Source organism: Cervus elaphus, unplaced genomic scaffold (genome assembly GCF_910594005.1).
Source record: "Cervus elaphus unplaced genomic scaffold, mCerEla1.1, whole genome shotgun sequence".
Lineage (NCBI taxonomy): Eukaryota > Metazoa > Chordata > Mammalia > Artiodactyla > Cervidae > Cervus > Cervus elaphus.
In genome coordinates, this window is record NW_025316784.1 from 704,277 (window position 1) to 726,850 (window position 22,574).

Sequence of the window (22,574 nt, forward strand, 5' to 3'; positions counted from 1 at the left end):
GACTCGAAATAAGGCCGAATATCCCTGCAGTGACTGGAATGCAGGCTCGTCTTGCATCTCCCAAGACGAAAGGATGTCTGAATCCCCTGTGGAGACCACAGAGAAAGACCTAGTTCCACACCTCATCGCGACCGGAGGCCTCACATCCTTTGAAAACTCCAGAGGTACGCGGAGATCAGTGCCTCCAGAGAAGACGATGCCTGACTCCTCGTGAAACTTGATAGGAGTCCCAGGATTCCTGTGGCACATGGAAAGGGACCCTTGGTCTCCCGCCTCAGCTGGAGAGGCGTCCCAATTGCCCTGCCAAGCCTCGAGGAGAATCCCGAGTTGTCCCTCGCAACTAGGGAGGAGTCCTGACGTCGCTGAACAAACACGTGGGTGGAAGGGCCATCCCCGTCGTAACTCGAGAATATACCCCAGGTTCCCGCCGCAACTCGAAAAAAACCATGAGACTTCCCCCTCGCCGCGAGATGAGGCCCGATTCCCCTGCACTGCGTGCAGAGCAATTCCGTGTTGCACAGCACACATGAAAGGAGCCTTGATTTCCTTGATGGCACTCCAGAGAAACCCCAAGAACACTGTTTCAAGGCTGGAGGGATCCTGAGGTCCCTGTATCAGCACGAAAGAGCTCCGTTGACCATGAATCAACTCGAGATGAGAGGTTAGTCCCTGGCTTCGACTCCAGAGGAATACCACCTTACCACAAGCACCTCAAGAGGAGGCTTCTCTCAGCTCTAGGTATGTTAGAGGGACCCTGAGTTTGCGGCCTCAAGTGGAATGGACACCGCGATGCCCTGACTCGAAATAAGGCCGGATATCCCTGCAGTGACTTGAATGCAGGCTCGTCGTGCATCTCCCAAGACGAAAGGATGTCTGAATCCCCTGTGGAGAACACAGAGAAAGACCTAGTTCCCCACTTCATCGCGACCGGCGGCCTCACATCCTTTGAAAACTCCAGAGGTACGCGGAGATCAGTGCCTCCAAAGGAGACGATGCCTGACTCCTCGTGAAACTTGACAGGAGTCCCAGGATTCCTGTGGCACGTGGAAAGGGACCCTTGGTCTCCCGCCTCAGCTGGAGAGGCGTCCCAATTGCCCTGCCAAGCCTCGAGGAGAATCCCGAGTTGTCCCTCGCAACTAGGCAGGAATCCTGACGTCGCTGAACAAACACGTGGGTGGAAGGGCCATCCCCGTCCTAACTCGAGAATATACCCCAGGTTCCCGCCGCAACTCGAGAAAAACCATGAGACTTCCCCCTCGCCGCGAGATGAGGCCCGATTCCCCTGCACTGCGTGCAGAGCAATTCCGTGTTGCACATCACACATGAAAGGAGCCTTGATTTCCTTGATGGCACTCCAGAGAAACCCCAAGAACACTGTTTCAAGGTTGAGTGATCCTGAGGTCACTGTAGCAACACGAAAGAGCTCCGTGGACCAAAAATCAACTCGAGATGAGAGGTTAGTCCCTGGCTTCGACTCCAGAGGAATACCACCTTACCACAAGCACCTCAAGAGGAGGCTTCTCTCAGCTCTAGGTATGTGAGAGGGACCCTGAGTTTGCGGCCTCAAGTGGAATGGACACCGCGATGCCCTGACTCGAAATAAGGGCGGATATCCCTGCAGTGACTTGAATGCAGGCTCGTCTTGCATCTCCCAAGACGAAAGGATGTCTGAATCCCCTGTGGAGACCACAGAGAAAGACCTAGTTACCCACCTCATCGCGACCGGAGGCCTCACATCCTTTGAAAACTTCAGAGGTACGCGGAGATCAGTGCCTCCAAAGGAGACGATGCCTGACTCCTCGTGAAACTTGACAGGAGTCCCAGGATTCCTGTGCACGTGGAAAGGGACCCTTGGTCTCCCGCCTCAGCTGGAGAGGCGTCCCAATTGCCCTGCCAAGCCTCGAGGAGAATCCCGAGTTGTCCGTCGCAACTAGGCAGGAGTCCTACCGTCGCTGAACAAACACGTGGTTGGAAGGGCCATCCCCTTCGTAACTCGAGAATATACCCCAGGTTCCCGCCACAACTCGAGAAAAACCATGAGACTTCCCTCTCACCGCGATATGAGGCCCGATTCCCCTGCACTGCGTGCAGAGCAATTCGGTGTTGCACATCACACATGAAAGGTGCCTTGATTTCCTTGATGGCACTCCAGAGAAACCCCAAGAACACTGTTTCAATGCTAGTGGGATCCTGAGGTCACTGTAGCAGCACGAAAGAGCTCCGTGGACCACAAATCAACTCGAGATGAGAGGTTAGTCCCTGGCTTCGACTCCAGAGGAATACCACCTTACCACAAGCACCTCAAGAGGAGGCTTCTCTCAGCTCTAGGTATGTGAGAGGGACCCTGATTATGCGGCCTCAAGTGGAATGGACACTGCGATGCCCTGACGCTAAATAAGGCCGGATATCCCTGCAGTGACTTGAATGCAGGCTCGTCTTGCATCTCCCAAGACGAAAGGATGTCTGAATCCCCTGTGGAGACCACAGAGAAAGACCTAGTTCCACACCTCATCGCGACCGGAGGCCTCACATCCTTTGAAAACTCCAGAGGTACGCGGAGATCAGTGCCTCCAAAGGAGACGATGCCTGACTCCTTGTGAAACTTGATAGGAGTCCCAGCATTCCTGTGGCACGTGGAACGGGACCCTTGGTCTCCCGCCTCAGCTGGAGAGTCGTCCCAATTGCCCTGCCAAGCCTCGAGGAGAATCTCGAGTTGTCCCTCGCAACTAGGCAGGAGTCCTGACGTCGCTGAACAAACACGTGTGTGGAAGGGCCATCCCCGTCGTAACTCGGGAATATACCCCAGGTTCCCGCCGCAACTCGAGAAAAACCTTGAGACTTCCCCCTCGCCGAGAAATGAGGCCCGATTAACCTGCACTGCGTGCAGAGCAATTCCGTGTTGCACATCACACATGAACGGAGCCTTGATATCCTTGATGGCACTCCAGAGAAACCCCAAGAACACTGTTTCAAGGCTAGAGGGATCCTGAGGTCACTGTAGCAACACGAAAGAGATCCGTGGACGAAAAATCAACTCGAGATGAGAGGTTAGTCCCTGGCTTCGACTCCAGAGGAATACCACCTTTCCACAAGCACCTCAAGAGGAGGCTTCTCTCAGCTCTTGGTATGTGAGAGGGACCCTGAGTTTGCGGCCTCAAGTGGAATGGACACCGCGATGCACTGACGCAAAATAAGGCCGGATATCCCTGCAGTGACTTGAATGCAGGCGCGTCTTGCATCTCCCAAGACGAAAGGATGTCTGAATCCCCTGTGGAGACGACAGAGAAAGACCTAGTTCCCCACCTCATCGCGACCGGAGGCCTCACATCCTTTGATAACTCCAGAGGTACGCGGAGACCAGTGCCTCCAAAGGAGACGATGCCTGACTCCTCGTGAAACTTGATAGGAGTCCCAGCATTCCTGTGGCACGTGAAAAGGGACCCTTGGTCTCCCGCCTCAGCTGGAGAGGCGTCCCAATTGCCCTGCCAAGCCTCGAGGAGAATCCCGAGTTGTCCCTCGCAACTAGGCAGGAGTCCTGCCGTCGCTGAACAAACGCTTGGGTGGAAGGGCCATCCTCGTCGTAACTCGAGAATATACCCCAGGTTCCCGCCGCAACTCGAGAAAAACCATGAGACTTCCCCCTCGCCGCGAGATGAGGCCCGATTCCCCTGCACTGCGTGCAGAGCAATTCCGTGTTGCACATCACACATGAAAGGAGCCTTGATTTCCTTGATGGCACTCCAGAGAAACCCCAAGAACACTGTTTCAAGGCTAGAGGGATCCTGAGGTCACTGTAGCAACACGAAAGTGCTCCGTGGTCCAACAGTCAACTCGAGATGAGAGGTTAGTCCCTGGCTTCGACTCCAAAGGAATACCACCTTACCACAAGCACCTCAAGAGGAGGCTTCTCTCAGCTCTACCTATGTGCTGAGTTTGCGGTCTCAAGTGGAATGGACACCGCGATGCCCTGACTCGAAATAAGGCCGGATATCCCTGCAGTGACTTGAATGCAGGCTCGTCTTGCATCTCCTAAGACGAAAGGATGTCCGAATCCCCTGTGGAGACCAAAGAAAAAGACCTAGTTCCCCACCTCATCGCGACCGGAGGCCTCACGTCCTTTGAAAACTCCAGAGGTACGCGGAGATCAGTGCCTCCAAAGGAGACGATGCCTGACTCCTCGTGAAACTTGATAGGAGTCCCAGGATTCCTGGGGCACGTGGAAAGGGACCCTTGGTCTCCTGCCTCAGCTGGAGAGGCGTCCCAATTGCCCTGCCAAGCCTCGAGGAGAATCCAGAGTTGTCCCTCGAAACTAGGCAGGAGTCCTGACGTCGCTAAACAAACACGTGGGTGGAAGGGCCATCCCCGTCGTAACTCGAGAATATACCCCAGGTTCCCGCCGCAGCTCTAGAAAAACCATGAGACTTCCCCCTCGCCGCGAGATGAGACCCGATTCCCCTGCACTGCGTGCAGAGCAATTCCGTGTTGCACATCACACATGAAAGGAGCCTTGATTTCCTTGATGGCACTCCAGAGAAACCCCAAGAACACTGTTTCAAGGCTAGAGGGATCCTGAGGTCACTGTAGCAACACGAAAGAGCTCCATGGACCAAAAATCAACTCGAGATGAGAGGTTAGTCCCTGGCTTCGACTCCAGAGGAATACCACCTTACCACAAGCACCTCAAGAGGAGGCTTCTCTCAGCTCTAGGTATGTGAGAGGGACCCTGAGTTTGCGGCCTCAAGTGGAATGGACACCGCGATGCCCTGACTCGAAATAAGGCCGGATATCCCTGCAGTGACTTGAATGCAGGCTCGTCTTGCATCTCCCAAGACGAAAGGATGTCTGAATCCCCTGTGGAGACCACAGAGAAAGACCTAGTTCCCCACCTCATCGCGACCGGAGGCCTCACATCCTTTGAAAACTCCAGAGGTACGCGGAGATCAGTGCCTCCAAAGGAGACGATGCCTGACTCCTCGTGAAACTTGATAGGAGTCCCAGGATTCCTGTGGCACGTGGAAAGGGACCCTTGGTCTCCCGCCTCAGCTGGAGAGGCGTCCCAATTGCCCTGCCAAGCCTCGAGGAGAATCCCGAGTTGTCCCTCGCAACTAGGCAGGGGTCCTGACGTCGCTGAACAAACACGTGAGTGGAAGGGCCATCCCCGTCGTAACTCGAGAATATACCGCAGGTTCCCGCCGCAACTCGAGAAAAACCATGAGACTTCCCCCTCACCGCGAAATGAGGCCCGATTACCGTGCACTGCGTGCAGAGCAATTCCGTGTTGCACATCACACATGAAAGGAGCCTTGATTTCCTTGATGGCACTCCAGAGAAACCCCAAAAACACTGTTTCAAGGCTAGAGGGATCCTGAGGTCACTGTAGCAACACGAAAGAGCTCCGTGGACCAAAAATCAACTCGAGATGAGAGGTTAGTCCCTGGCTTCGACTCCAGAGGAATACCACCTTACCACAAGCACCTCAAGAGGAGGCTTCTCTCAGCTCTAGGTATGTGAGAGGGACCCTGAGTTTGCGGCCTCAAGTGGAATGGACACCGCGATGCCCTGACTCGAAATAAGGCCGGATATCCCTGCAGTGACTTGAATGCAGGCTCGTCTGGCATCTCCCAAGACGAAAGGATGTCTGAATCCCCTGTGGAGACCACAGAGAAAGACCTAGTTCCACACCTCATCGCGACCGGAGGCCTCACATCCTTTGAAAACTCCAGAGGTACGCGGAGATCAGTGCCTCCAAAGGAGACGATGCCTGACTCCTTGTGAAACTTGATAGGAGTCCCAGCATTCCTGTGGCACGTGGAACGGGACCCTTGGTCTCCCACCTCAGCTGGAGAGGCGTCCCAATTGCCCTGCCAAGCCTCGAGGAGAATCCCGAGTTGTCCCTCGCAACTAGGCAGAAGTCCTGACGTCGCTGAACAAACACGTGGGTGGAAGGGCCATCCCCGTCGTAACTCGCGAATATACCCTAGGTTCCCGCCGCAACTCGAGAAAAACCATGAGACTTCCCCCTCGCCGCGAGATGAGGCCCGATTCCCCTGCACTGCGTGCAGAGCAATTCCGTGTTGCACATCACACATGAAAGGAGCCTTGATTTCCTTGATGGCACTCCAGAGAAACCCCAAGAACACTGTTTCAAGGCTAGAGGGATCCTGAGGTCACTGTAGCAACACGAAAGAGCTCCGTGGACCAAAAATCAACTCGAGATGAGAGGTTAGTCCCTGGCTTCGACTCCAGAGGAATACCACCTTACCACAAGCACCTCAAGAGGAGGCTTCTCTCAGCTCTAGCTATGAGAGAGGGACCCTGAGTTTGCAGCCTCAAGTGGAATGGACACCGCGATACCCTGACTCGAAATAAGGCCGGATATCCCTGCAGTGACTTGAATGCAGGCTCGTCTTGCACCTCCCAAGACGAAAGGATGTCTGAATCCCCTGTGGAGACCACAGAGAAAGACCTAGTTCCCCACCTCATCGCGACCGGAGGCCTGACATCCTTTGAAAACTCCAGAGGTACCCGGAGATCAGTGCCTCCAAAGGAGACGATCCCTGACTCCTCGTGAAACTTGATAGGAGTCCCAGGATTCCTGTGGCACGTGGAAAGGGACCCTTAATCTCCTGCCTCAGCTGGAGAGGCGTCCCAATTGCCCTGCAAAGCCTCGAGGAAAATCCCGAGTTGTCCCTCGCAACTAGGCAGGAGTCCTGACGTCGCTGAACAAACACGTGGATGGAAGGGCCATCCCCGTCTTAACTCGAGAATATACCCCAGGTTCCCGCCGCAACTCGAGAAAAACCATGAGACTTCCCCCTCGCCGCGAGATGAGGCCCGATTCCCCTGCACTGCCTGCAGAGCAATTCCGTGTTGCACATCACACATGAAAGGAGCCTTGATTTCCTTGATGGCACTCCAGAGAAACCCCAAGAACACTATTTCAAGGCTAGAGGGATCCCGAGGTCACTGTAGCAACACGAAAGAGCTCCGTGGACCAAAAATCAACTCGAGATGAGAGGTTAGTCCCTGGCTTCGACTCCAGAGGAATACCACCTTACCACAAGCACCTCAAGAGGAGGCTTCTCTCATCTCTAGCTATGTGAGAGGGACCCTGAGTTTGCGGCCTCAACTGGAATGGACATCGCGATGCCCTGACGCGAAATAAGGCCGGATATCCCTGCAGTGACTTGAATGCAGGCTCGTCTTGCATCTCCCAAGACGAAAGGATGTCTGAATCCCCTGTGGAGACCACAGAGAAAGACCTAGTTCCCCACCTCATCGAGACCGGAGGCCTCACATCCTTTGAAAACTCCAGAGGTATAGGAGATCAGTGCCTCCAAAGGAGACGAAGCCTGACTCCTCGTGAAACTTGATAGGAGTCCCAGGATTCCTGTGGCACGTGGAAAGGGACCCTTGGTCTCCCGCCTCAGCTGGAGAGGCGTCCCAATTGCCCTGCCAAGCTTCGAGGAGAATCCCGAGTTGTCCCTCGCAACTAGGCAGGAGTCCTGCCGTCGCTGAACTAACACGTGTGTGGAAGGGCCATCCCCGTCGTAACTCGAGAATATACCACAGGTTCCCGCCGCAACTGGAGAAAAACCATGAGACTTCCCCCTCGCCGCGAGAGGAGGCCCGATTCCCCTGCACTGCGTGCAGATCAATTCCGTGTTGCACATCACACATGAAAGGAGCCTTGATTTCCTTGATGGCACTCCAGAGAATCCCCAAGAACACTGTTTCAAGGTTGAGGGATCCTGAGGTCACTGTAGCAACAGGAAAGAGCTTTGTGGACCAAAAATCAACTCGAGATGAGAGGTTAGTCCCTGGCTTCGACTCCAGAGGAATACCACCTTACCACAAGCACCTCAAGAGGAGGCTTCTCTCATCTCTAGCTATGTGAGAGGGACCCTGAGTTTGCGGCCTCAAGTGGAATGGAGACCGCGATGCCCTGACTCGAAATAAGGCCGAATATCCCTGCAGTGACTGGAATGCAGGCTCGTCTTGCATCTCCCAAGACGAAAGGATGTCTGAATCCCCTGTGGAGACCACAGAGAAAGACCTAGTTCCACACCTCATCGCGACCGGAGGCCTCACATCCTTTGAAAACTCCAGAGGTACGCGGAGATCAGTGCCTCCAGAGAAGACGATGCCTGACTCCTCGTGAAACTTGATAGGAGTCCCAGGATTCCTGTGGCACATGGAAAGGGACTCTTGGTCTCCCGCCTCAGCTGGAGAGGCGTCCCAATTGCCCTGCCAAGCCTCGAGGAGAATCCCGAATTGTCCCTCGCAACTAGGGAGGAGTCCTGACGTCGCTGAAGAAACACGTGGGTGGAAGGGCCATCCCCGTCGTAACTCGAGAATATACCCCAGGTTCCCGCCGCAACTCGAGAAAAACCATGAGACTTCCCCCTCGCCGCGAGATGAGGCCCGATTCCCCTGCACTGCGTGCAGAGCAATTCCGTGTTGCACAGCACACATGAAAGGAGCCTTGATTTCCTTGATGGCACTCCAGAGAAACCCCAAGAACACTGTTTCAAGGCTGGAGGGATCCTGAGGTCCCTGTATCAGCACGAAAGAGCTCCGTTGACCATGAATCAACTCGAGATGAGAGGTTAGTCCCTGGCTTCGACTCCAGAGGAATACCACCTTACCACAAGCACCTCAAGAGGAGGCTTCTCTCAGCTCTAGGTATGTGAGAGGGACCCTGAGTTTGCGGCCTCAAGTGGAATGGACACCGCGATGCCCTGACTCGAAATAAGGCCGGATATCCCTGCAGTGACTTGAATGCAGGCTCGTCGTGCATCTTCCAAGACGAAAGGATGTCTGAATCCCCTGTGGAGAACACAGAGAAAGACCTAGTTCCCCACTTCATCGCGACCGGCGGCCTCACATCCTTTGAAAACTCCAGAGGTACGCGGAGATCAGTGCCTCCAAAGGAGACGATGCCTGACTCCTCGTGAAACTTGACAGGAGTCCCAGGATTCCTGTGGCACGTGGAAAGGGACCCTTGGTCTCCCGCCTCAGCTGGAGAGGCGTCCCAATTGCCCTGCCAAGCCTCGAGGAGAATCCCGAGTTGTCCCTCGCAACTAGGCAGGAATCCTGACGTCGCTGAACAAACACGTGGGTGGAAGGGCCATCCCCGTCCTAACTCGAGAATATACCCCAGGTTCCCGCCGCAACTCGAGAAAAACCATGAGACTTCCCCCTCGCCGCGAGATGAGGCCCGATTCCCCTGCACTGCGTGCAGAGCAATTCCGTGTTGCACATCACACATGAAAGGAGCCTTGATTTCCTTGATGGCACTCCAGAGAAACCCCAAGAACACTGTTTCAAGGTTGAGTGATCCTGAGGTCACTGTAGCAACACGAAAGAGCTCCGTGGACCACAAATCAACTCGAGATGAGAGGTTAGTCCCTGGCTTCGACTCCAGAGGAATACCACCTTACCACAAGCACCTCAAGAGGAGGCTTCTCTCAGCTCTAGGTATGTGAGAGGGACCCTGAGTTTGCGGCCTCAAGTGGAATGGACACTGCGATGCCCTGACGCGAAATAAGGCCGGATATCCCTGCAGTGACATGAATGCAGGCTCGTCTTGCATCTCCCAAGACGAAAGGATGTCTGAATCCCCTGTGGAGACCACGGAGAAAGACCTAGTTCCCCACCTCATCGCGACCGGAGGCCTCACATCCTTTGAAAACTCCAAAGGTACGCGGAGATCAGTGCCTCCAAAGGAGACGATGCCTGACTCCTCGTGAAACTTGATAGGAGTCCCAGGATTCCTGTGGCACGTGGAAAGGGACCCTTGGTTTCCCACCTCAGCTGGAGAGGCGTCCCAATTGCCCTGCCAAGCCTCGAGGAGAATCCCGAGTTGTCCCTCGCAACTAGGCAGGAATCCTGACGTTGCTGAACAAACAAGTGGGTGGAAGGGCCATCCCCGTCGTAACTCGAGAATATACCCCAGGTTCCCGCCGCAACTCGAGAAAAACCATGAGACTTCCCCCTCGCCGCGAGATGAGTCCCGATTCCCCTGCACTGCGTGCAGAGCAATTTCGTGTTGCACATCACACATGAAAGGAGCCTTGATTTCCTTGATGGCACTCCAGAGAAACCCCAAGAACACTGTTTCAAGGCTAGAGGGATCCTGAGGTCACTGTAGCAACACGAAAGTGCTCCGTGGACCAAAAATCAACTCGAGATGAGAGGTTAGTCCCTGGCTTCGACTCCAAAGGAATACCACCTTACCACAAGCACCTCAAGAGGAGGCTTCTCTCAGCTCTAGGTATGTGAGAGGGACCCTGAGTTTGCGGCCTCAAGTGGAATGGACACCGCGATGCCCTGACTCGAAATAAGGCCGGATATCCCTGCAGTGACTTGAATGCAGGCTCGTCTTGCATCTCCCAAGACGAAAGGATGTCTGAATCACCTGTGTAGACCACAGAGAAAGACCTATTTCCCCACCTCCTCACGACCGGAGGCCTCACATCCTTTGAAAACTCCAGAGGTACGCGGAGATCAGTGCCTCCAAAGGAGACGATGCCTGACTCCTCGTGAAACTTGATAGGAGTCCCAGGATTCCTGTGGCACGTGGAAAGTGACCCTTGGTCTCCCTCCTCAGCTGGAGAGGCGTCCCAATTGCCCTGCCAAGCCTTGAGGAGAATCCCGAGTTGTCCCTCGCAACTAGGCAGGAGTCCTGCCTTCACTGAACAAACACGTGGGTGGAAGGGCCATCCCCGACGTAACTCGAGAATATACCCCAGGTTCCCGCCGCAACTCGAGAAAAACCATGAGACTTCCCCCTCGCCGCGAGATGAGGCCCGATTCCCCTGCATTGCGTGCAGAGCAATTCCGTGTTGCACATCACATATGAAAGGAGCCTTGATTTCCTTGATGGCAATCCAGAGAAACCGCAAGAACACTGTTTCAAGGCTAGAGGGATCCTGAGGTCACTGTAGCATTACGAAAGAGCTCCGTGGACCAAGAATCAACTCGAGATGAGAGGTTAGTCCCTGGCTTCGACTCCAGAGGAATACCACCTTACCACAACCACCTCAAGAGGAGGCTTCTCGCAGCTCTAGGTATGTGAGAGGGACCCTGATTTTGCGGCCTCAAGTGGAATGGACACTGCGATGCCCTGACGCGAAATAAGGCCGGATATCCCTGCAGTGACTTGAATGCAGGCTCGTCTTGCATCTCCCAAGACGAAAGGATGTCTGAATCCCCTGTGGAGACCACAGAGAAAGACCTAGTTCCCCACCTCATCGCGACCGGAGGCCTCACGTCCTTTGAAAACTCCAGAGGTACGCGGAGATCAGTGCCTCCAAAGGAGACGATGCCTGACTCCTCGTGAAACTTGATAGGAGTCCCAGGAATCCTGTGGCACGTGGAAAGGGACACTTGGTCTCCCGCCTCAGCTGGAGAGGCGTCCCAATTGCCCTGCCAAGCCTCGAGGAGAATCCCGAGTTGTCCCTCGCAACTAGGCAGGAGTCCTGACGTCGCTGAACAAACACGTGTGTGGAAGGGCCATCCCCTTCGTAACTCGAGAATATACCCCAGGTTCCCGCCGCAACTCGAGAAAAACCATGAGACTTCCCCCTCGCCGCGAGATGAAGCAAGATTCCCCTGCACTGCGTGCAGAGCAATTCCGTGTTGCACAACACACATGAAAGGAGCCTTGATTTCCTTGATGGCACTCCAGAAAAACCCCAAGAACACTGTTTCAAGGCTAGAGGGATCCTGAGGTCACTGTAGCAACACGAAAGAGCTCCGTGGACCAACAATCAACTCGAGATAAGAGGTTAGTCCCTGGCTTCGACTCCAGAGGAATACCACCTTACCACAATCACCTCAAGAGGAGGCTTCTCTCAGCTCTAGATATGTGAGAGGGACCCTGAGTTTGCGGCCTCAAGTGGAATGGACACTGCGATGCCCTGACGCGAAATAAGGCCGGATATCCCTGCAGTGACTTGAATGCAGGCTCGTCTTGCATCTCCCAAGACGAAAGGATGTCTGAATCCCCTGTAGAGACCACAGAGAAACACCTAGTTCCCCACCTCATCGCGACCGGAGGCCTCACATCCTTTGAAAACGGCAGAGGTACGCGGAGATCAGTGCCTCCAAAGGAGACGATGCCTGACTCCTCGTGAAACTTGATAGGAGTCCCAGGATTCCTGTGGCACGAGGAAAGGGACCCTTCGTCTCCCGCCTCAGCTGGAGAGGCATCCCATTGTCCTGCCAAGCCTCGAGGAGAATCCCGAGTTTTCCCTCGCAACAAGGCAGGAGTCCTGACGTCGCTGAACAAACACGTGGGTGGAGGGGCCATCCCCATCTTAACTCGAGAATATACCCCAGGTTCCCGCCGCAACTTGACAAAAACCATGAGACTTCCCCCTCGCCGCGAGATGAGGCCCGATTCCGCTGTACTGCGTGCAGAGCAATTCCGTGTTGCACATCACTCATGAAAGGAGCTTTGATTTTCTTGATGGCACTCCAGAGAAACCCCAAGAACACTGTTTCAAGGCTAGAGGGTTCCTGAGGTCACTGTAGCAACAGGAAAGAGCTCCGTGGACCAAAAATCAACTCGAGATGAGAGGTTAGTCCCTGGCTTCGACACCAGAGGAATACCACCTAACCACAAGCACCTCAAGAGGAGGCTTCTCTCAGCTCTAGGTATGTGAGAGGGACCCTGAGTTTGCGGCCTCAAGTGGAATGGACACCGCGATGCCCTGACTCGAAATTAGGCCGGATATCCCTGCAGTGACTTGAATGCAGGCTCGTCTTGCATCTCCCAAGACTAAAGGATGTCTGAATCCCCTGTGGAGACCACGGAGAAAGACCTAGTTCCCCACCTCATCGCGACCGGAGGCCTCACATCCTTTGAAAACTCCAAAGGTACGCGGAGATCAGTGCCTCCAAAGGAGACGATGCCTGACTCCTCGTGAAACTTGATAGGAGTCCCAGGATTCCTGTGGCACGTGGAAAGGGACCCTTGGTTTCCCACATCAGCTGGAGAGGCGTCCCAATTGCCCTGCCAAGCCTCGAGGAGAATCCCGAGTTGTCCCTCGCAACTAGGCAGGAGTCCTGACGTTGCTGAACAAACAAGTGGGTGGAAGGGCCATCCCCTTCGTAACTCGAGAATATACCCCAGGTTCCCGCCGCAACTCGAGAAAAACCATGAGACTTCCCCCTCGATGAGAGATGAGGCCCGATTCCCCTGTACTGCGTGCAGAGCAATTTCGTGTTGCACAGCAAACATGAAAGGAACCTTGATTTCCTTGATGGCACTCCAGAGAAACCCCAAGAACACTGTTTCAAGGCTAGAGGGATCCTGAGGTCACTGTAGCAACACGAAAGAGCTCCGTGGACCAAAAATCAACTCGAGATGAGAGGTTAGTCACTGGCTTCGACTCCAAAGGAATACCACCTTACCACAAGCACCTCAAGAGGAGGCTTCTCTCAGCTCTAGGTATGTGAGAGGGACCCTGAGTTTGCGGCCTCAAATGAAATGGACACCGCGATGCCCTGACTCGAAATAACGCCGGATATCCCTGCAGTGACTTGAATGCAGGCTCGTCTTGCATCTCCCAAGACGAAAGGATGTCTGAATCACCTGTGTAGACCACAGAGAAAGACCTATTTCCCCACCTCCTCACGACCGGAGGCCTCACATCCTTTGAAAACTCCAGAGGTACGCGGAGATCAGTGCCTCCAAAGGAGACGATGCCTGACTCCTCGTGAAACTTGATAGGAGTCCCAGGATTCCTGTGGCACGTGGCAAGGGACCCTTGGTCCTCCGCCTCACCTGGAGAGGCATCCCAAAAGCCCTGCCAAGCCTCGAGGAGAATCCCGAGTTGTCCCTCGCAACTAGGCAGGAGTCCTGACGTCGCTGAACAAACACGTAGGTGGAGGGGCCATCCCCGTCTTAACTCGAGAATATACGCCAGGTTCCCGCCGCAACTTGAGAAAAACCATGAGACTTCCCCCTCGCCGCGAGATGAGGCTCGATTCCCCTGCACTGCGTGCAGAGCAATTCCGTGTTGCACATCACACTTGAAAGGAGCCTTGATTTCCTTGATGGCACTCCAGAGAAACCCCAAGAACACTGTTTCAAGTCTAGAGGGATCCTGAGGTCACTGTAGCAACACGAAAGAGCTCCGTGGACCAAGAATCAACTCGAGATGAGAGGTTAGTCCCTGGCTTCGACTCCAGAGGAATACCACCTTACCACAACCACCTCAAGAGGAGGCTTCTCTCAGCTCTAGGTATGTGAGAGGGACCCTGAGTTTGCGGCCTCAAGTGGAATGGACACTGCGATGCCCTGACTCGAAATAAGGCCGGATATCCCTGCAGTGACTTGAATGCAGGCTCGTCTTGCATCTCCGAAGACGAAAGGATGTCTGAATCCCCTGTGGAGACCACAGAGAAAGACCTAGTTCCCCACCTCATCGCGACCGGAGGTCTCACATCCTTTGAAAACTGCAGAGGTACGCGGAGATCAGTGCCTCCAAAGGAGACGATGCCTGACTCCTCGTGAAACTTGATAGGAGTCCCAGGATTCCTGTGGCACGTGGAAAGGGACCCTTGGTCTCCCGCCTCAGCTGGAGAGGCGTCCCAATTGCCCTGCCAAGCCTCGAGGAGAATCCCGAGTTGTCCCTCGCAACTAGGCAGGAGTCCTGACATGGCTGAACACACACGTGGGTCGAAGGGCCATCCCTGTCTTAACTCGAGAATATACCCCAGGTTCCCGCCGCAACTTGAGAAAAACCATGAGACTTCCCCCTCGCCGCGAGATGAAGCAAGATTCCCCTGCACTGCGTGCAGAGCAATTCCGTATTGCACAACACACATGAAAGGAGCCTTGATTTCCTTGATGGCACTCCAGAAAAACCCCAAGAACACTGTTTCAAGTCTAGAGGGATCCTGAGGTCACTGTAGCAACACGAAAGAGCTCCGTGGACCAAGAATCAACTCGAGATGAGAGGTTAGTCCCTGGCTTCGACCCAAGAGGAATACCACCTTACCACAAGCACCTCAAGAGCAGGCTTCTCTCAGCTCTAGGTATGTGAGAGGGACCCTGAGTTTGCGACCTCAAGTGGAAAGGACACTGCGATGCCCTGATGCGAAATAAGGCCGGATATCCCTGCAGTGACATGAATGCAGGCTCGTCTTGCATCTCCCAAGACGAAAGGATGTCTGAATCCCCTGTGGAGACCACGGAGAAAGACCTAGTTCCCCACCTCATCGCGACCGGAGGCCTCACATCCTTTGAAAACTCCAAAGGTACGCGGAGATCAGTGCCTCCAAAGGAGACGATGCCTGACTCCTCGTGAAACTTGATAGGAGTCCCAGGATTCCTGTGGCACGTGGAAAGGGACCCTTGGTCTCCCACCTCAGCTGGAGAGGCGTCCCAATTGCCCTGCCAAGCCTCGAGGAGAATCCCGAGTTGTCCCTCGCAACTAGGCAGGAGTCCTGCCGTCGCTGAACAAAGACGTGGTTGGAAGCGCCATCCCCGTCGTAACTCGAGAATATACCCCATTTCCCGCCGCAACTCCAGAAAAACCATGAGACTTCCCTCTTGCCGCGATATGAGGCCCGATTCCCCTGCACTGTGTGCAGAGCAATTCCGTGTTGCACATCACACATGAAAGGAGCCTTGATTTCCTTGATGGCACTCCAGAGAAAACCCAAGAACACTGTTTCAAGGCTAGAGGGATCCTGAGGTCACTGTAGCAACCCGAAAGAGCTCTGTGGACCAAAAATCAACTCGAGATGAGAGGTTTGTCCCTGGCTTCGAATCCAGAGAAATACCACCTTACCACAAGCACCTCAAGAGGAAGCTTCTCTCAGCTCTACCTATGTGCTGAGTTTGCGGTCTCAAATGGAATGGACACCGCGATGCCCTGACTCGAAATAAGGCCGGATATCCCTGCAGTGACTTGAATGCAGGCTCGTCTTGCATCTCCCAAGATGAAAGGATGTCTGAATCCCCTGTGGAGACCACAGAAAAAGACCTAGTTCCCCACCTCATCGCGACCGGAGGCCTCACGTCCTTTGAAAACTCCAGAGGTACGCGGAGATCAGTGCCTCCAAAGGAGACGATGCCTGACTCCTCGTGAAACTTGATAGGAGTCCCAGGATTCCTGTGCACGTGGAAAGGGATCTTGGTCTCCCGCCTCAGCTGGAGAGGCGTCCCAATTGCCCTGCCAAGCCTCGAGGAGAATCCCGAGTTGTCCCTCGCAACTAGGAAGGAGTCCTGACGTCGCTGAACAAACACGTGGGTGGAAGGGCCATCCCCGTCTTAATTCGAGAATATACCCCAGGTTCCCCCTGCAACTTGAGAAAAACCATGAGACTTCCCCCTCGCCTTGAGATGAGGCCCGATTCCCCTGCACTGCGTGCAGAGCAATTCCGTGTTGCACATCACACATGAAAGGAGCCTTGATTTCCTTGGTGGCACTCCAGAGAAACCCCAAGAACACTGTTTCAAGGCTAGAGGGATCCTGAGGTCACTGTAGCAACACGAAAGAGCGCCGTGGACCAAAAATCAACTCGAGATGAGAGGTTAGTCCCTGGCTTCGACTCCAGAGGAATACCACCTTACCACAAGCACCTCAAGAGGAGACTTCTCTCAGCTCTAGGTATGTGAGAGGGATCCTGAGTTTGCGGCCTCAAGTGGAATGGACACCGCGATGCCCTGGCTCGAAATAAGGCCGGATATCCCTGCAGTGACTTGAATGCAGGCTCGTCTTGCATCTCCCAAGACGAAAGGATGTCTGAATCCCCTGTGGAGACCACAGAGAAAGACCTAGTTCCCCACCTCATCGCGACCGGAGGCTTCACATCCTTTGAAAACTCCAGAGGTACGCGGAGATCAGTGCCTCCAAAGGAGACGATGCCTGACTCCTCGTGAAACTTGATAGGAGTCCCAGGATTACTGTGGCATGTGGAAAGGGACCCTTGGTCTCCCGCCTCAGCTGGAGAGGCGTCCCAATTGCCCTGCGAAGCCTCGAGGAGAATCCCGAGTTGTCCCTCTCAACTAGGCAGGAGTCCTGCCGTCGCTGAACAAACACGTGGGTGAAAGGGCCATCATGTCGTAACTCGAGAATATACCCCAGGTTCCCGCCGCAACTCGAGAAAAACCATGAAACTTCCCCCTCGCCACGTGATGAGGCCCGATTCCCCTGCACTGCGTGCAGAGCAATTCTGTGTTGCACATCACACATGAAAGGAGCCTTGATTTCCTTGATGGCACTCCAGAGAAACCCCAAGAACACTGTTTCAAGGCTAGAGGGATCCTGAGGTCACTGTAGCAACAAGAAAGAGCTCCGTGGACCAAGAATCAACTCGAGATGAGAGGTTAGTCCCTGGCTTTGACTCCAGAGGAATACCACCTTACCACAAGCACCTCAAGAGGAGGCTTCTCTCAGCTTTACCTATGTGCTGAGTTTGCGGTCTCAAGTGGAATGGACACCGCGATGCCCTGACTCGAAATAAGGCCGGATATCCCTGCAGTGACTTGAATGCAGGCTCGTCTTGCATCTCCCAAGATGAAAGGATGTCTGAATCCCCTGTGAAGACCACAGAAAAAGACCTAGTTCCCCACCTCATCGCGACCGGAGGCCTCACGTCCTTTGAAAACTCCAGAAGTACGCGGAGATCAGTGCCTCCAAAGGAGACGATGCCTGACTCCTCGTGAAACTTGATAGGAGTCCCAGGATTCCTGTGGCACGTGGAAAGGGACCCTTGGTCTCCCGCCTCAGCTGGAGAGGCGTCCCAATTGCCCTGCCAAGCCTCGAGGAGAATCCCGAGTTGTCCCTCGCAACTAGGCAGGAGTCCTGCCGTCGCTGAACAAACGCGTGGGTGGAAGGGCCATCCTCGTCGTAACTCGAGAATATACCCCAGGTTCCCGCCGCAACTCGAGAAAAACCATGAGACTTCCCCCTCGCCGCGAGATGAGGCCCGATTCCCCTGCACTGCGTGCAGAGCAATTCCGTGTTGCACATCACACATGAAAGGAGCCTTGATTTCCTTGATGGCACTCCAGAGAAACCCCAAGAACACTGTTTCAAGGCTAGAGGGATCCTGAGGTCACTGTAGCAACACGAAAGTGCTCCGTGGTCCAACAATCAACTCGAGATGAGAGGTTAGTCCCTGGCTTCGACTCCAAAGGAATACCACCTTACCACAAGCACCTCAAGAGGAGGCTTCTCTCAGCTCTACCTATGTGCTGAGTTTGCGGTTTCAAGTGGAATGGACACCGCGATGCCCTGACTCGAAATAAGGCCGGATATCCCTGCAGTGACTTGAATGCAGGCTCGTCTTGCATCTCCTAAGACGAAAGGATGTCCGAATCCCCTGTGGAGACCAAAGAAAAAGACCTAGTTCCCCACCTCATCGCGACCGGAGGCCTCACGTCCTTTGAAAACTCCAGAGGTACGCGGAGATCAGTGCCTCCAAAGGAGACGATGCCTGACTCCTCGTGAAACTTGATAGGAGTCCCAGGATTCCTGTGGCACGTGGAAAGGGACCCTTGGTCTCCCGCCTCAGCTGGAGAGGCGTCCCAATTGCCCTACCAAGCCTCGAGGAGAATCCAGAGTTGTCCCTCGAAACTAGGCAGGAGTCCTGACGTCGCTATACAAACACGTGGGTGGAAGGGCCATCCCCGTCGTAACTCGAGAATATTCCCCAGGTTCCCGCCGCACCTCGAGAAAAACCATGAGACTTCCCCCTCGCCGCGAGATGAGACCCGAGTCCCCTGCACTGCGTGCAGAGCAATTCCGTGTTGCACATCACACATGAAAGGAGCCTTGATTTCCTTGATGGCACTCCAGAGAAACCCCAAGAACACTGTTTCAAGGCTGGAGGGATCCTGAGGTCCCTGTATCAGCACGAAAGAGCTCCGTTGACCATGAATCAACTCGAGATGAGAGGTTAGTCCCTGGCTTCGACTCCAGAGGAATACCACCTTACCACAAGCACCTCAAGAGGAGGCTTCTCTCAGCTCTAGGTATGTGAGAGGGACCCTGAGTTTGCGGCCTCAAGTGGAATGGACACCGCGATGCCCTGACTCGAAATAAGGCCGGATATCCCTGCAGTGACTTGAATGCAGGCTCGTCGTGCATCTCCCAAGACGAAAGGATGTCTGAATCCCCTGTGGAGAACACAGAGAAAGACCTAGTTCCCCACTTCATCGCGACCGGAGGCCTCACATCCTTTGAAAACTCCAGAGGTACGCGGAGATCAGTGCCTCCAAAGGAGACGATGCCTGACTCCTCGTGAAACTTGACAGGAGTCCCAGGATTCCTGTGGCACGTGGAAAGGGACCCTTGGTCTCCCGCCTCAGCTGGAGAGGCGTCCCAATTGCCCTGCCAAGCCTCGAGGAGAATCCCGAGATGTCCCTCGCAACTAGGCAGGAGTCCTGACGTCGCTGAACAAACACGTGGGTGGAAGGGCCATCCCCGTCGTAACTCGAGAATATACCCCAGGTTCCCGCCGCAACTCGAGAAAAACCATGAGACTTCCCCCTCGCCGCGAGATGAGGCCCGATTCCCCTGCACTGCGTGCAGAGCAATTCCGTGTTGCACATCACACATGAAAGGAGCCTTGATTTCCTTGATGGCACTCCAGATAAACCCCAAGAACATTGTTTCAAGGTTGAGTGATCGTGAGGTCAGTGTAGCAACACGAAAGAGCTCCGTGGACCAAAAATCAACTCGAGATGAGAGGTTAGTCCCTGGCTTCGACTCCAGAGGAATACCACCTTACCACAAGCACCTCAAGAGGAGGCTTCTCTCAGCTCTAGGTATGTGAGAGGGACCCTGAGTTTGCGGCCTCAAGTGGAATGGACACCGCGATGCCCTGACGCGAAATAAGGCCGGATATCCCTGCAGTGACTTGAATGCAGGCTCGTCTTGCATCTCCCAAGACGAAAGGATGTCTGAATCCCCTGTGGAGACCACAGAGAAAGACCTAGTTACACACCTCATCGCGACCGGAGGCCTCACATCCTTTGAAAACTTCAGAGGTATGCGGAGATCAGTGCCTCCAAAGGAGACGATGCCTGACTCCTCGTGAAACTTGATAGGAGTCCCAGGATTCCTGTGCACGTGGAAAGGGACCCTTGGTCTCCCGCCTCAGCTGGAGAGGTGTCCCAATTGCCCTGCCAAGCCTCGAGGAGAATCCCGAGTTGTCCGTCGCAACTAGGCAGGAGTCCTGCCGTCGCTGAACAAACACGTGGTTGGAAGGGCCATCCCCTTCGTAACTCGAGAATATACCCCAGGTTCCCGCCACAACTCGAGAAAAACCATGAGACTTCCCCCTCACCGCGATATGAGGCCCGATTCCCCTGCACTGCGTGCAGAGCAATTCGGTGTTGCACATCACACATGAAAGGTGCCTTGATTTCCTTGATGGCACTCCAGAGAAACCCCAAGAACACTGTTTCAAGGCTAGTGGGATCCTGAGGTCACTGTAGCAGCACGAAAGAGCTCCGTGGACCACAAATCAACTCGAGATGAGAGGTTAGTCCCTGGCTTCGACTCCAGAGGAATACCACCTTACCACAAGCACCTCAAGAGGAGGCTTCTCTCAGCTCTAGGTATGTGAGAGGGACCCTGATTATGCGGCCTCAAGTGGAATGGACACTGCGATGCCCTGACGCTAAATAAGGCCGGATATCCCTGCAGTGACTTGAATGCAGGCTCGTCTTGCATCTCCCAAGATGAAAGGATGTCTGAATCCAATGTGGAGACCACAGAGAAAGACCTAGTTCCCCATCTCATCGCGAACGGAGGCCTCACATCCTTTGAAAACTACAGAGGTACACGGAGATCAGGGCTTCCAAAGGAGACGATGCCTGACTCCTCGTGAAACTTGATAGGAGTCCCAGGATTCCTGTGGCACGTGGAAAGGGACCCTTGGTCTCCCGCCTCAGATGGAGAGGCGTCCCAATGGCCCTGCCAAGCCTCGAGGAGAATCTCGAGTTGTCCCTCGCAACTAGGCAGGAGTCCTGACGTCGCTGAACAAACACGTGTGTGGAAGGGCCATCCCCGTCGTAACTCGGGAATATACCCCAGGTTCCCGCCGCAACTCGAGAAAAACCTTGAGACTTCCCCCTCGCCGCGAAATGAGGCCCGATTAACCTGCACTGCGTGCAGAGCAATTTCGTGTTGCACATCACACATGAACGGAGCCTTGATATCCTTGATGGCACTCCAGAGAAACCCCAAGAACACTGTTTCAAGGCTAGAGGGATCCTGAGGTCACTGTAGCAACACGAAAGAGATCCGTGGACGAAAAATCAACTCGAGATGAGAGGTTAGTCCCTGGCTTCGACTCCAGAGGAATACCACCTTTCCACAAGCACCTCAAGAGGAGGCTTCTCTCAGCTCTTGGTATGTGAGAGGGACCCTGAGTTTGCGGCCTCAAGTGGAATGGACACCGCGATGCCCTGACGCAAAATAAGGCCGGATATCCCTGCAGTGACTTGAATGCAGGCGCGTCTTGCATCTCCCAAGACGAAAGTATGTCTGAATCCCCTGTGGAGACGACAGAGAAAGACCTAGTTCCCCACCTCATCGCGACCGGAGGCCTCACATCCTTTGATAACTCCAGAGGTACGCGGAGACCAGTGCCTCCAAAGGAGACGATGCCTGACTCCTCGTGAAACTTGATAGGAGTCCCAGGATTCCTGTGGCACGTGGAAAGGGACCCTTGGTCTCCCGCCTCAGCTGGAGAGGCGTCCCAATTGCCCTGCCAAGCCTCGAGGAGAATCCCGAGTTGTCCCTCGCAACTAGGCAGGAGTCCTGCCGTCGCTGAACAAAAGCGTGGGTGGAAGGGCCATCCTCGTCGTAACTCGAGAATATACCCCAGGTTCCCGCCGCAACTCGAGAAAAACCATGAGACTTCCCCCTCGCCGCGAGATGAGGCCCGATTCCCCTGCACTGCGTGCAGAGCAATTCCGTGTTGCACATCACACATGAAAGGAGCCTTGATTTCCTTGATGGCACTCCAGAGAAACCCCAAGAACACTGTTTCAAGGCTAGAGGGATCCTGAGGTCACTGTAGCAACACGAAAGTGCTCCGTGGACCAAGAATCAACTCGAGATGAGAGGTTAGTCCCTGGCTTCGACTCCAAAGGAATACCACCTTACCACAAGCACCTCAAGAGGAGGCTTCTCTCAGCTCTACCTATGTGCTGAGTTTGCGGTCTCAAGTGGAATGGACACCGCGATGCCCTGACTCGAAATAAGGCCGGATATCTCTGCAGTGACTTGAATGCAGGCTCGTCTTGCATCTCCTAAGACGAAAGGATGTCCGAATCCCCTGTGGAGACCAAAGAAAAAGACCTAGTTCCCCACCTCATCGCGACCGGAGGCCTCACGTCCTTTGAAAACTCCAGAGGTACGCGGAGATCAGTGCCTCCAAAGGAGACGATGCCTGACTCCTCGTGAAACTTGATAGGAGTCCCAGGATTCCTGTGGCACATGGAAAGGGACCCTTGGTCTCCCGCCTCAGCTGGAGAGGCGTCCCAATTGCCCTGCCAAGCCTCGAGGAGAATCCAGAGTTGTCCCTCGAAACTA